General features: G+C 47.4%; 2 protein-coding genes across 2 annotated transcripts in view; one reads left to right on the top strand and one right to left on the bottom strand.

Annotated features, from left to right (window-relative positions):
* Positions 1-13,497, bottom strand: part of LOC122925022 (zinc finger protein OZF-like) — a 338,508-nt gene that overhangs the window by 189,790 nt on the left and 135,221 nt on the right. The window lies entirely within an intron of this gene.
* Positions 1-13,497, top strand: part of LOC122925026 (zinc finger protein 260-like) — a 63,537-nt gene that overhangs the window by 4,235 nt on the left and 45,805 nt on the right. The gene's annotated exons all lie outside the window — the stretch shown is intronic.

The following is a 13,497-nucleotide window of genomic DNA, read 5'->3' as shown; positions in this document are numbered from 1 at the left end:
GATCTTAAAACTTTTAGGACTAAGGTCAGGTCCTATTTTTTTTTTTTTTTCATATTCAGTGCTATGTTAAGTTTTACAAGGTATATAGGACACGAGCAATAAAGCGTATCTGAACATACAGCATGTGATAATCAGTCAAGGACAGCGACTATCAGTTTCAAAAGTAGAGAACATCAGGGGGACTGCCCCCAAATCAGGAACAAGCTCCGTTAAAGAAAAAGCATTAGGGAAAGGAGCATACAATGAAGACAACAGAGGGGGGACACACAAGGAAAAGAGGGAAGGGAGAGAGGGGGAAACAGACATGAGCGCTAGTTACAAGTGTGCAGCCTGGTACTCACTGGATGTGCGAAACGCCTCCCATGGGCTCCACGTCTTCACAAAATGGGCAACGGCCGCTGGGGAGAAGCAGATGAGATCATCCATCCTTTGGTGGAGAGCGATTTCCTCAAACCACTCCATTAGTAGGGAGTGGGGGAGGGTGACTTCCAGTGGCGGGGAATGACCGTTTTGGCGGCTTGGAGCACGTATTTCAAGAGGGAGACCTTATCGGCTGGAATGGTGAGGTCGAAGGCGAAAAGCAAGAGGGATTCAGGGGTATTGTGAATGGGAATCCCTGTCACTTTGCGCAAAATGAAATGCACCAAGTCCCAAAGGAATCATGGTGCCCTCATCCGACAAACATCTCCAGCATCTGTCCGGCACAGCATAAAACCACTTATGGAGAAGAATGGGCACTCTGTACCACCTGGAGAGGACCTTGTAATTTGTTTCCTGCGCCTTCGTGGAGACTAGCGCCTTGTGGGTCAGAAGGAAGGCTCTCTGCCACTGGGAAGGGGTGAGTTGGACAGCTAAATCCCGTTCCCATGTCGAGCAAAAGGGAGGAGGACTGGAGGAGTGTTGCTGAATGAGCAAATTGTATATAGTGAAGATGTCCCTGGATACTGCTGATGGAGCCAGGCACATTTGCTCAAACTTAGTGAGGGCTCTGGATAGATCATGGGTTTTGCGCAAGGTCGAGTAAAAATGTTGAAGTTGGAGGTGTTCAAAGGTATGCCTGGGGCGAATGGCGGAGGGATTCAGCATCTGATCGAGGGGTTTCAGCAGGGACCCGCATAAGACATGATAAAATCAGAGAGGGTGCGTGCTAGTTCTTGACAAGAAGGTGCTCGAGGAGCGCCCCGGAGGGAAGTCAGGATGATCTGTAATTGGGGTCAGGGGGCCTTAAGTATCGAGTGAATGGTGATTACGTGTGGAGCCGAGTATTGCGAGGGTATGATTAACCGTAAAAGAGGGGGTTGGGGCTGAGACGCTGGACAACCCTATCAACCAGGGGAGCGTTGCGGGTGAGACGCTGGACAACCCTATCAACCAGGGGAGCGTTGCGGGTGAGGTAGGTGAGGAGTCCCTTGCCATATGGACCCACGCCTTGGCGGAGTCTACTCTCAACAGGTCCAGCAGCCTGGCATACGCCGCGGAGAAGTAATACAATTTACAGTCCGGCAGACGCACCCCGCCCGTCTCCTTCGACCTGGTCAGTAGTTCATATCTTATCCGCGGTCTGCCTGGAGCCCACACAAACCGCGTGAAGGAACGCTTCAGTTGCAACCAATAGGTCGCCGGTAGTCGGATAGGAACGGTCTGCAGGAGGTAGAGCAATTTCGGCAACGGGTTCATCTTAAGGCTACTGACCCTGCCAAACCAGGAGAAGTCGCGGCGATGCCAGGACTCAAGATCCGCCGGAGAAGCGGAGAGAAATTCAGCTGAAACAGCTGAGAGAGGTCCGCCAAGACTCTGATGCCTAGATATTTTATGCCCGAAGGCAGCCAGGCGAACGAGGTATGGAGGGAGGGGAGGAGCTCTCGGGGCAAGGAGACGTTTAGCGCTTCTGATTTTGACGTGTTTACTTTAAAGTTCGTCCAGTTGCCGAAACGTGAGAGTTCGCAGAGTAGGGATGGGAGTGTGATGCGCGGGTTAGTTATGTATAATAAAAGATCATCCGCAAAGGCGGCGGCGCACTTGTGCTCCTTCTTACCTATCGTGACTTCGGTGATATCCGGGTTCCCACGGATAGAAGCGAGAAGGTGCTCCATCACTATGACATATAGAAGAGGGGACAGCGGGCAGCCTTGGCGCATGCCATTGCGAATGAGAAAAGGGTGGGAAAGTGTGACGTTTATCTTAACACGGGCGGATGGGTGCTGATATAAACTAAAGCTTTTCCCCAGAAAATCCGGGCCAATCCCTAGTGCCAAGAGGGTAGATCGGATCGCCTGCCAGGAGACGCGGTCGAAAGCTTTTTCCGCATCGAGGGACAAGATCATGAGAGGGGTATTGGTCATTTTTGCATGGTGGATTATAGCTAGAGTCCTGAGGGTAGTGTCGCTCGCTTCCCTCCAAGGGATAAAACCCACCTGGTCTGGGTGTATCAGGTGAGGCAAGAACGCATTTAAATGGTTAGCGAGGAGCTTGGTAAATAACTTAAGGTCCACGTTCAACAAGGAAATGGGTCGATAGCTGGGGCAGAGGTGTGGATCTTTGTCAGGCTTGGGAATAACCGTGATATGGGCCATGGTCGTTTGCATCGGAAAGGGGCACCCAGCAGAAACATTGTTGAAGACCTTTGACAGAGAAGCAGTGAGAGAGGCCGAAAGATTTGTAAAAACTAGCCGTGAATCCGTCGGGACCTGGGCTCTTGCCACTCGGCATGGACTTAATCGCCTCATGCAGCTCCATCTCTGTGAAAGGGGTCTCCAAGCTGGCACTTTGTTCAGCTGACAATTTGGGGCCACGAGAAGAGGAGCTGAGATACGGGTCGCTCGCCACATCATGAGGGTCAGGGAGGTTGTATAGCTGGGAATAGAACGACTGAAAGGAAGAGGCAATTTCCTCATTAATGTGCACCATTCGGCCCGTGGAGTCTTTAACGGTCGAAACGTTGGAGGCAGCAATATGACCCCTGAGAGCTCTCGCAAGTAGGCGTCCGCATTTGTTACCGTATTCATAAAATTTGATACCGCAGGTCTGGACCATCCATTTGTAAGACGCTTACAGAAGGCGACGCGCGTCCATGCGTGCGTTCTGAAGGTCACCAAAGACAGATTGAGAAAGGGCTCGCTTGTGAAGGAGCTCTAAGGATGCAACCTACTGCAGGGCATTCTTCAGGGAGATGGCCTTTTCTTTTTTAAGGCGGGTGCCATGCCTAATGAGAGTCCCACAAAGGACACATTTTAAGGCCAGCCATTGCATAGGAAGAGGGGTTTGGTCTGAGGAATGATCAGAAAGGAAGTTGGACACAGTGGTGTGGAGGTCAGCAGCGCACACTGTGTCCAGCAGAAGGGACTCATTTAAACGCCAGGTCCATTCAGTCCTAGCCATGAACGGAAGCACTAGGGAGCAAAAAAACGGGGCGTGATAGGATATTGCCAATGGATGTGGAGACCAACCAGGAAAGGGCGGATTGCTGGACTAAGACATAGTCTATCCTGCTATATGAGGAGTGGGTGGCAGAAAAAAAGGTATAGTCTCTATCTGCCGGATAGTGAATATGCCATGGATCGCACAATTGTAATTGGTACAATGCCCTTTTAACCCGCTTAATGGCAGCGTAGGAGAGGGATGCTTTACCTGAGGAGTTTACGAGCGTGGGGTCAAGGGTAAGATTAAGATCGCCGCAGAATACTAGGGTACCACGGATCAAGGGCGTGACTCTATCCATTAAATCTACTATGAAGGGGAGCATAGGCATTGAGGATTGTAAATTCCGGACCACCGATGAGGAGTGTGAGGATCAGGTATCGCGCCCCAGGGTCGGCTATGCATCCCAGCACCTGGTGAGCCAATGATTTGTGGATCGCTATGGCAACCCCTTTGGATTTATTCTCAGAATTGTTCGCGAGGTGCCAGGACGTGTAGTGCCTGTGGCAGATAATAGGGGCCTTACCTTCCTCAAAGTGAGTTTCCTGGATGCACACAATCTGCGCCCTTTGACGGTGGAAGTGATAAAGGATTTGGTATCTCTTCTCGGGCGTGTTGAGGCCCTTGGCGTTGAGTGACGCTATCTTGAGCGATGTCATGTCTAAAACAAAGGGAGAAGACACAAGGGACAGGGGGCGAGTAGACGAACACAAGAGGGGGAGAGAGAGAAGAAGGAGAGAGGAACGAGAAGAAAAATAAGAGAAACAAGTAGATAACTACCCGGATCAAACAGATCCAAAGAGACAATCGCTGGGGAATAATCAGCCCCCGGAGGGTGTCTCAAACTACTTGGGGAAGGTGAAAACCAGGAATGAGCGGGCCTACATCGGCCCTGGCAGATAGCGGAACACAGATGTGATAGTAGCCATGCCTACTGCCAAGGGGGTACTAAACAAAACAAAAAAACAGCAGCAAGGCATCTCAGTAGTGGCGGAGTAAGAGTCTCAAGCGAAACCACAGGTCCGGCTTCAGGAACCGAAGTCCGCAAAACTTGGGATCTGCCAGCACGGGTTGAAGAGCGGCGTCTTCTCCGTCCAGAGGGGGTTGGTAAAGCTGTCATCGGCAATCTGGGCAGAAGCTGACAGGAACGGGCGAGTCGGACCTTGCCGGGTCGATGTAGGTTGTAGCACAGAGGGCCAGGGGTCCAACTCGACCATTGGGAGATCCAGAAGGTGGAGGAACTCAGGAAGGTCCGCAGGCTTGCGGAGCGTCGCGGCTTAGCCTTTGAGACCCGCGTAGAGGGAGAGCGCAGAAATGGGGCAGACTACAGGTACCAGAAATCAGACACTCAGCACTAACCGTTCCCCTTCTACAGCACAGACACCTGGTCCTGAGCTGCAGCATGTGATCCTCCACATGTCCATGGTCTAGCTATTCATTTTTTGATGTGCCTTGTTTTTCTCTACTCCTGTCATGGTGCGGTGTGGGTGGGAAACTCCACACCGAGCACAGGAGAGAAGGGGAGACAGGAACTACTCCTGGAAACTAGGTCAAAAGATCACCTCCTATAGCAACCCTAATGCAAGTCCTGACTATCAGTATGAACAGACTTCGATGATAGGAAAGTTCATACAACAGAACCTAGGGCCCTAATTCACCCTATAGGACCCTGGTAATAGTGCCAGGACTTGAGATGACCTGTTCCTCCACCAGAAGCATGAAAAGGAGTCTCCCTCAGGCCTAGATACAAAAGACAGGGAAATACAACAAACAAAATACAAAAGGGGAAGACGACACTTAAAGGGCTTCTGTCAGCCCACTAAACCCTTTTTTTTTTTTTGTTAATATTAATCCCTACACTGCAAGCTCCCTGTACATATGCTAAATATTTATTTTCGTTCAGTAGATATTGTTAAAAATCAAGTCTTATAATATCTAAATTACCTTGCTACCAGCAAGTAGGGCGGCTACTTGCTGGTAGCAGCCGCATCCTCCTCTCATCATGACACCCCCTCCGCCGTTTGATTGACAGGGCCAGGGAACGGGTTCGTTCTCTGCTGGCCCTGTTTGAATTCAAAATATCGCGCCTGCGCCGTACCTTTCTTTAATCGGCGCAGGCGCACTGAGAGGCGGCCGCTCTCCCGGCCGCTCCATCCTCAATGCGCCTGCGCCGGGTGTGGATGTGACGTCATCGGCGCAGGCGCACTGAGAGGCGGCCGCTCTGTCGGCCGCTCCATCCTCAATGCGCCATCCACCCCTTTTGTTAATAAGCCAAAAGTTCTGAGCTAACAAGTTCAACATAGCAGGTTCCTTGCTCCCTTATCTGAGTTTGATGTTCCTTGTGACTTAGTCCCCTTTCACATGGGCGAGATTTCCGCACGGTTGCAATGCGTGAGGTGAACGCGTTGCACCCGCACTGAATCCAGACCCATTTATTTCTATGGGGCTGTGCAGATGAGCGGTGATTTTAACGCATCACTTATGCATTGCGTGAAAATCACAGCATGCTCCTCTTTGTGCGTTTTTCACGCAACGCAGGCCCCATAGAAGTGAATGGGGCGGCGTGAAAATCGCAAGCATCCGCAGGCAAGTGCGGTGCGATTTTCACACACGGTTGCTAGGAGACGATCGGGATGGAGACCTGATCATTATTATTTTCCATTATAACATGGTTATAAGGGAAAATAATAGCATTCTTAATACAGAATGCTTAGTACAATAGGGCTGAAGGGTTAAAAAAACATAAAAAATAATTTAACTCACCTTAATCCACTTGTTCGTGCAGCCGACATCTCTTCTGTCTTCATCTTTGCTGTGCAGGAAAAGGACCTGTGGTGACGTCACTACGCTCATCACATGGTCCATCTCATGATCCATCACCATGGTAAAAGATCATGTGATGGACCATGTGATGAGCACAGTGACGTCATCAAAGGTGAGTTAAATTATTATTATTATTTTTTAACCCCTCCAGCCCTATTGTACTATGCATTCTGTATTAAGAATGCTATTATTTTCCCTTATAACCATGTTATAAGGGAAAATAATACAATCTACACCTAACCTAAACCCGAAAGTCCGGGTTCGGGTCTGGGTACCAAACATGCACATTTTTCTCACGCGTGTGCAAAACGCATTACAATGTTTTGCACTGGCGCAGAAAAATCATGCATTTTCCCGCGACGCACCCGCATCTTCCGGGCCAAAAACATGACGCCCATGTGAAAGAGGCCTTAGGGATGCGCTGTTGAGGAATGTCAACGTTGAAATAAGATGCTGCAGAAGCTTTTTATTTATTAGAAGTTTTTAACCATTAAAGACTAATTTTCTTAGTATAGTGCGGAAGTATTACCTTATGATGAAATCACTGGTTTCAAATTTCCATACCCCCTTGGTGGTGTGCAAACTTATCTGTATAAAGATGTATATGTATGTGGAATAAAGTAGAGATAATATGATTCAGCAGTGTGCCTATGTCAGCTATCTGAGCGCTCATAAAACTTCAATTGGAATCCCGACAATCATAGAGGTAGGGGGTTTTGCCCCAACAAAACTTGGCGCCTCAACGAGGGGCTCCACTAAAGGACACTTCATTGATCTAACGACAACTTGGATAATCCAGACTGGGGCATACAGATATTAAAAAGAAGAGGTGCAAGGTAAGAGACTAAAGTCCCTTTACAGTCGAGACGATATTGATAAAGAATCTTGAAAGTTGAAAATACCTATGATTGTTGGATTTAGTTTCTGATCATGAGTAACTTTGGGATGTTTTTGGTCTGGCTTTAGGAGCCATGTTATACATTATAGAAAGGTAAATCAAAGTCCTTGGACTGATGTCCGGTTTGTAGACTTGATTTGTTTAATAAATCTCAGTACAGAGTACACTAGCTAAATAGTGAGGAAGCTCTGAGGAAACTGAGGCTCAGTAACAGAGTACACTAGGTGAATATAGTGAAAAAAAACTCTGTGGAGACTGAGGGAAAAAACTGATGTCTGTGAATTTTTGTTACTTTCTATAGTTGTTCTGGTACAGTTGAAAATCAATGGGGAATAATTTCTGTATACTCGAAGGATAAGACAACCAAAATATTGGTGACGGAAAGAGGAGGTAAGGAGGCTCTGAAGAATGTGGACAGCGTGTTAGAGAAGGCAGGGATGAAGTATCGGAATCTTAACCCTAGGAGTACTAGTATGGAAGGAAGCCTCGGGGAAGCTAGTCTGGGAAAGATTCAGAAGTACAAATTTTGGTTGGATAAAGGATCATGGATGTGAAGAAGTGGTTGATATATGGATAAATCCTGCCTGCCAGTGAGGTGAGCCCTTCTTGTTGAAAAAGAGGGAAAGTGCAAGTTGTTGTTTTTTGTGTCTTGTGAAGTGAGTGAGTGGACTCATGGGACAGTCACCGTCTCTGTTTGAGGGCAAGTATACAGCCCGAGAAAAAGGAAGTAAACATGTGAAACATTGTGGAAAAGTACTGATGATGTTTTGATCGGTGCAGCTCAGAGGGAGTATTGTGTCTTGTCTGTCTGTGTGTCTCTGTGACCTGCCCTCTGGGAGGTACCCTGTCTCTGTTGCCTGGTAAATATGTTGCAGAACCCGTAAGAACTCTGTTTGCTGAGATAGAGAACATATGGAGATGGAAAGCTGGGTATGAGTGGGGACTTTGGGGGCTGCCGTTGCAAGTGGAGTGACGTCACGATATTGGAATGTGTGATAGCGAGTACTAGGTCTGCAATAATAAGAGAAAATAACAAGACAATGAGACTTGCTGTGAGGCAACTATATCTCTTTTAATTTTCCTGCATCAGTTTTGTAAAAGACAAGGTTGTATTTCTAGGACACTGTCTCTCCCATGGAGCTTGTCACCTAACCCCAGAAAGATACAAATGCCCAAAGGAGCACAAAGCATAAGGGTGTTTTTGGGGATTGTGTCGCCCCTGGATTAGACATGCCTCCATGTTAATGCAGACTCTGTATGATTGTCTGTCATCTGACCTATTTCACCTGACAAAAGAGGCAGTGAATAATTTCTATACATTGAACCTGTGCATAACCTCGGCCCCAGCTATGGGTATTCCAAAATATGATGAGGAATTTAACCTGTTCTATTCAGAAATGCAGGGTCACAGCATGGCTGTACTGACTCAGAAACATGGTGATGGCCAATGGCGTACTTTTCAGCCAGATTAGATCGTGTCGCCAGAGGCGCCCCCTCCTGTGTCAGGGCGGTAGCGGCAGTGCAGGCAATGATAGAAAAAGTATCTGAAATTGTGTTAGACTACCCAGTTATTGTACAAACACCCCATGACATACAGGGCATATTAACACCAGCTCAACCTAAGCATATTTTTATGGCCAGGCAACTCAGACTCCAATGTGCACTCCTCATGCCCGCTAACATTTCTTTCACACGATGGACTACTTTGAATCCTGCTACTTTGTTACCAATCACAGATTCAGAAATGGGGGAAGGGGGCATAGAAAGTACAGGCAGCCTCCTAAATGACATGATGGAACATGACCCACATGAATGTGTACAATTAATGCAACAAGAAACGTCAGGAATTAATCATGTATACGAAAACCCCCTTGATAACCCTTTTGTTGAGTATTTTTGTAGATGGAAGCAGGTTGATGGGAGAGGACAGCTGGTTCCACACTAGATATGCAGTGTTCACACAGCATGAGGTAGGGATAGCTGAACCACTGCCACCTCACATGTCAGCGCAAGAGCCGGAGCTAAAAGCACTCACTGAGGCATGGAAATTGGCCAAGGGGAAGAAGGTGAACATCTTGTAATGGACCTTCCCGTTGGCAGGTTCCAGGAGATCAGAGAGACTGGCAACACGTGAGTTAAATTGACAAGTTCCTTGTGGATCTTATTGTCTCTGTGTTTTGGTGAATGCCACACCCCTTGCTTCAGGTGTTGCTTGATGGTAATTAACCTTACCCTTAAGTAGCCGCTTCTTACTCTTGGAGATGTGGTTTATAGATTTCCTTCCTGCCTTCTAACTAGCTGGTCAGTTGTAATCTAAAGTGTTTCTGGAGTTGCCAGTTTTCTACTTTAGGCCTAATGCACACGACTATTGTTGTGGTCTGCATCTGAGCCGCATTTTTTGTGGCTCGGGTGCGGACCTCTTCACTTCAATGGGGCCGCAAAAGATGCATCCGTTGCTCCGTTCTGTGGCCCCGCAAAAAAAAATAGCATGTCCTATTTTTGTCTGTTTTACGGACAAGAATAGACATTTCTACAATGGGCCATCCGTTCCGTTAATTGCTGAAGGCACACCGGCGGCTTCCGTTTTTTGCGGATCCACGGTTTGCGGACCGCAGAAAACGGAATGGTTGTGTGCACGAGCTTAAGCTAAGTCTTTCAACTTTAAGCTAAGTTTCCTATTGTATTGTGTTTGTTATCTTCCCTGTTTTTGTATCTGGGCCTGATACAGAGACTTCCGTTAGTCCATTTTGGGAGGAATGGGTTGTCTCTGGTCCTAATCTTTTTCCAGGGCCTTATAGGGATATAAGGGCCTAGGTATACAGCATATGAATATTCCTACCTTCAAGATCTATTCATATTCATAGGTAGTTAGGGCCCGGATTAGGGTTGTTTAGGAGGTGACCTGTTTCTTCCCTAGTTTCCAGGTCCAGTTACTGTTCCCTTTCCCTCCTGTGATCAGTGTGGAGTTTTCCCCCCACACTGATCGTGACATTATAAACCGCCAAATAGCCATAATTTTGTTGTCTGTATCAGTTCAGCCCTGGATGTTATTGCTGCACTAACCGGACAGCTGCACGGGCTGTCTCTGGAGGTAGCTGACCTCCACTCGACCATCTCACTGATGCAGAGAGCACTGTTGACTGATCCTAGTAGTGGTTACCTGACCTGTCCTGAACCTAAAGTTGCTCTTGGGAGGGAGTGATAATTTCATTCGGTTCAGGGAAGCGTGCAAATGGTACTTTAAGCTGTGTCCACACTCATCTGGGGACGAGAGCCAGAGAGGGGGTGTGATTATTTCATTGTTTAAAGGGGATGCCCAGGGCTTTTTCTCTGCCAACTGGATCACAGTCTCTCCAATCAGTAGATGCACTTTTCGGAGCTTCAGGTCTCATCTATGACATCTATGATAAGGCACAGGAGCTCTGTGTGGCAATTATTTTATCAGGAACTGCTGTGACATGGCTGGAATAGGGAAAGGCATCCATTTTCAAGTGTGTTGGTGAGCATACTATTGACTGAGGTCGGCTTGTGTGCTCCTCCTAGACAGACATCTCCTATGATGACCCACCCTAGGTCAAGTTTCTGGGCGTTTGGAGCGTTTTGGCGACTGTCAATCAGTCTTCTAACTTTATGAACTCGTAGTATATCTCTTCCAAGGAGTAAGGCTATCGGTGCTTCTGGATCAAGTACCGGTATCAGGTGAGCTATACGCCTCAGGTGGGGGTGGTATGCTGCTACCTCTGGCGTAGGTATCTCAGAACGGTTGTCAGGAATGTGATTGCACTCCAGTATGGTTGGCAGGGATAAGCAGGTCTGACCACCTATAGAATCTACCTTGTACCCAGTTGCTTTCCTCCTCGCCGTCTCAACGGTGCCTGCACATGTCCCGAAGGAGTCGGGAGAACAGGGCCCCTCTGATGTTGAAGGTGTTGAAGAAGGTGGATTTAGCTAAAGACCAGTTGCTTTGATCATCTAAGATTGCATATACCTCGATCGCCTTATCTCGTGTGGCTGCCTGGATAAACTCTTACAAAGCAGATTTTTTAGCAGGACTTCCCTCCTGCGAGTCCTCAGTACAGTGAGAAGTGACTACTGGGGTGTCTATGTCAGTGTCTATCTGCTTTCCGTCATGCTCCTCTGCTTGGGGTGATACCTGAGAAGGTGTAAAGCTGTGTGGTGTTCTGTGCTACCGCGTTCTGTGCATGTCACACTGACCTTACAGTTCCTGGCGAAGTACGATGTTGTAGTGCAGCACCTGAAGCAGATGTTGTTTTCTATTAGAAATTCTTTGCATCCTCCAAAGACTTCTGCCTGAAGGCTCTGCATTTTAGTAGAGGATGTGTTTTTTCGTGCAGGGGGCATTCTTTGGTAAGGTCTTTGTGTTTATTCTCCTCTTGAGAAGACTTAGGCCTCATGCACTCGACCGTTGTTGTGTTGTGTTCCAATAAATTGGGGTTCCGTTGTTCCGTGATCCGTTTCCGTTTTTGCTTCCGTGTGTCTTCCTTTATTTTTGGAGGACCACCAGACATAAAGGAAGATAAAAAAAAGTCTAAGACAGGTTTGCCATGCAAATGATAATAGCCGTAACTTGGTGGCGGCTTTGGAGCTCAGGAAGATCACACACATCCCATGCCTAGCCCACGTCTTCAACTTAGTGGTTCAGCGGTTTATCAACACCTACCCCAATTTGCCTGAGCTACTGGTGAAGGTGTGCCGTGTGTGTGCCCATTTCATCAACTGATTCCGCAGATTTGTCAACGCTGCAGCAGAGCTTATAATTGCCACCTCACCGACTGTTGTGCGACGTGAGCACATGCTGGAACTTGACGTTTCACAGTTGGCCAGGCTTTGTGAGCAGCAGAGGGCAGTAGTGGAATACCAGCTGCAACATGGTCGTCGCCTTTCAAGTCAGCTTCTATTATTCACAAGCTAGGAGTGGGCATGGATGTCTGACCTCTGGTGAGCGGCGATAACGCTATTATCAGCGTAAACATTCCACTTCTGTGTCTACTCAAACACTCGTTTCTCACAATTAAGGCCAAAGTTTTGCATGTGGAAGAGGTGGAAATGGGAGAAGACATTACACAGGGTCTTCTCAGCGCAAATTGGATGATGATGAGGAGGAGGAGGAGCAGGAGACGGTTGCTTCCACTACAGAGGGTAGTACCCATGGAAGTTTAATTCCATTTTTTTCAGCGTGGATTGGCAGAAGAGGAGGAAGAGGATGATGAGATTAAGAGTCATCCTCCTGATGATGACAGCGAAGTCTTGCCTGTTGGGACTCCGGCACACATGGCTTACTTTATATTAGGCTGCCTTTCCCGCGTTTTATGCATTTTGAACAACACGATTACTGGTTGTTCACCCTTCTCAACCCCCACTACAAAGAGAACTTCTCATCTCTCATTCGTGTGGTAGATAGGACGAGCAAAATGGTGCAATACCAGAACGTCCTTATTGAGGCCCTTAATCATGTGATATACAGGTTGTATCGGAGTGCCTCTTCCTTGTAATTTTTGGCAGCACTTGCACTTTATATACAATTAAATATACAGGAAAGAATGTTTCCTAACAATTTTTCCTCTAAAATCTATTTTATCTTCGGTTTTGTGCGTATCAGTCTCTAAAAGTGGCGTACTAAACAGACAACATTGTTCCCAGCAGCGACCTGGGAGTCCAAAATGCATACAGACATCCTCCCCATGCTGCTCCTGAACCATTTCAGTGGTGTTTCCATCAATTTTTGACCTTTTCCTATGAACCAGACACCCTCCCCTCTTTAGAGCAGGTGGTGCCTGGTTTAATGCTTGTGTTCTCCCATTGACTTCCATTGTACATCCCGAGGTGTTCGACCTGGTGCTCGATCAACACTAGTAACAAAGTCTACAAACACCATGAAGGGGGGAAATGGCACATTATGAACCTGTTTATAATGGGAACCATGCATGATCCACTTCTTCTGTAGCAACCTGTACCTCTATTAACAAGTCACTGAGTTCCCTGAGCTTCTGATTACCCCGACCCACTATTCTGTGGAAATTATCAATTCTCTTATATAAAGCATTTTCTATAGCTTCTATTGACCCATAACCCTCATTAAGTCTTCCCCACACCATCTTTAGGCCTTTGCCAGGATAGTTTATGTTAATCTCTCTGATTCTTTTGGCGTGTTCAGCAGACTTGCCTCCAAGCCACTTTACCAAGAGATTAACTCCTCACTACAGAAAAGATCTAAGTTTCTTATGGCGTTCTGGAAGGAGGCTTGCCATGCCCTGTAGTTCTCGGGGTGATCGGTGAACTTTATAAGTCCTTTGGTAACCAGCTACCGTTTAGCAAATAACTTAGCCAAGTCCATGGCG

The sequence above is a fragment of the Bufo gargarizans genome, chromosome 1 (genome assembly GCF_014858855.1).
Source record: "Bufo gargarizans isolate SCDJY-AF-19 chromosome 1, ASM1485885v1, whole genome shotgun sequence".
In the NCBI taxonomy this organism is placed as follows: Eukaryota; Metazoa; Chordata; class Amphibia; order Anura; family Bufonidae; genus Bufo; species Bufo gargarizans.
This window is presented reverse-complemented; position numbering and strand designations above follow the sequence as displayed.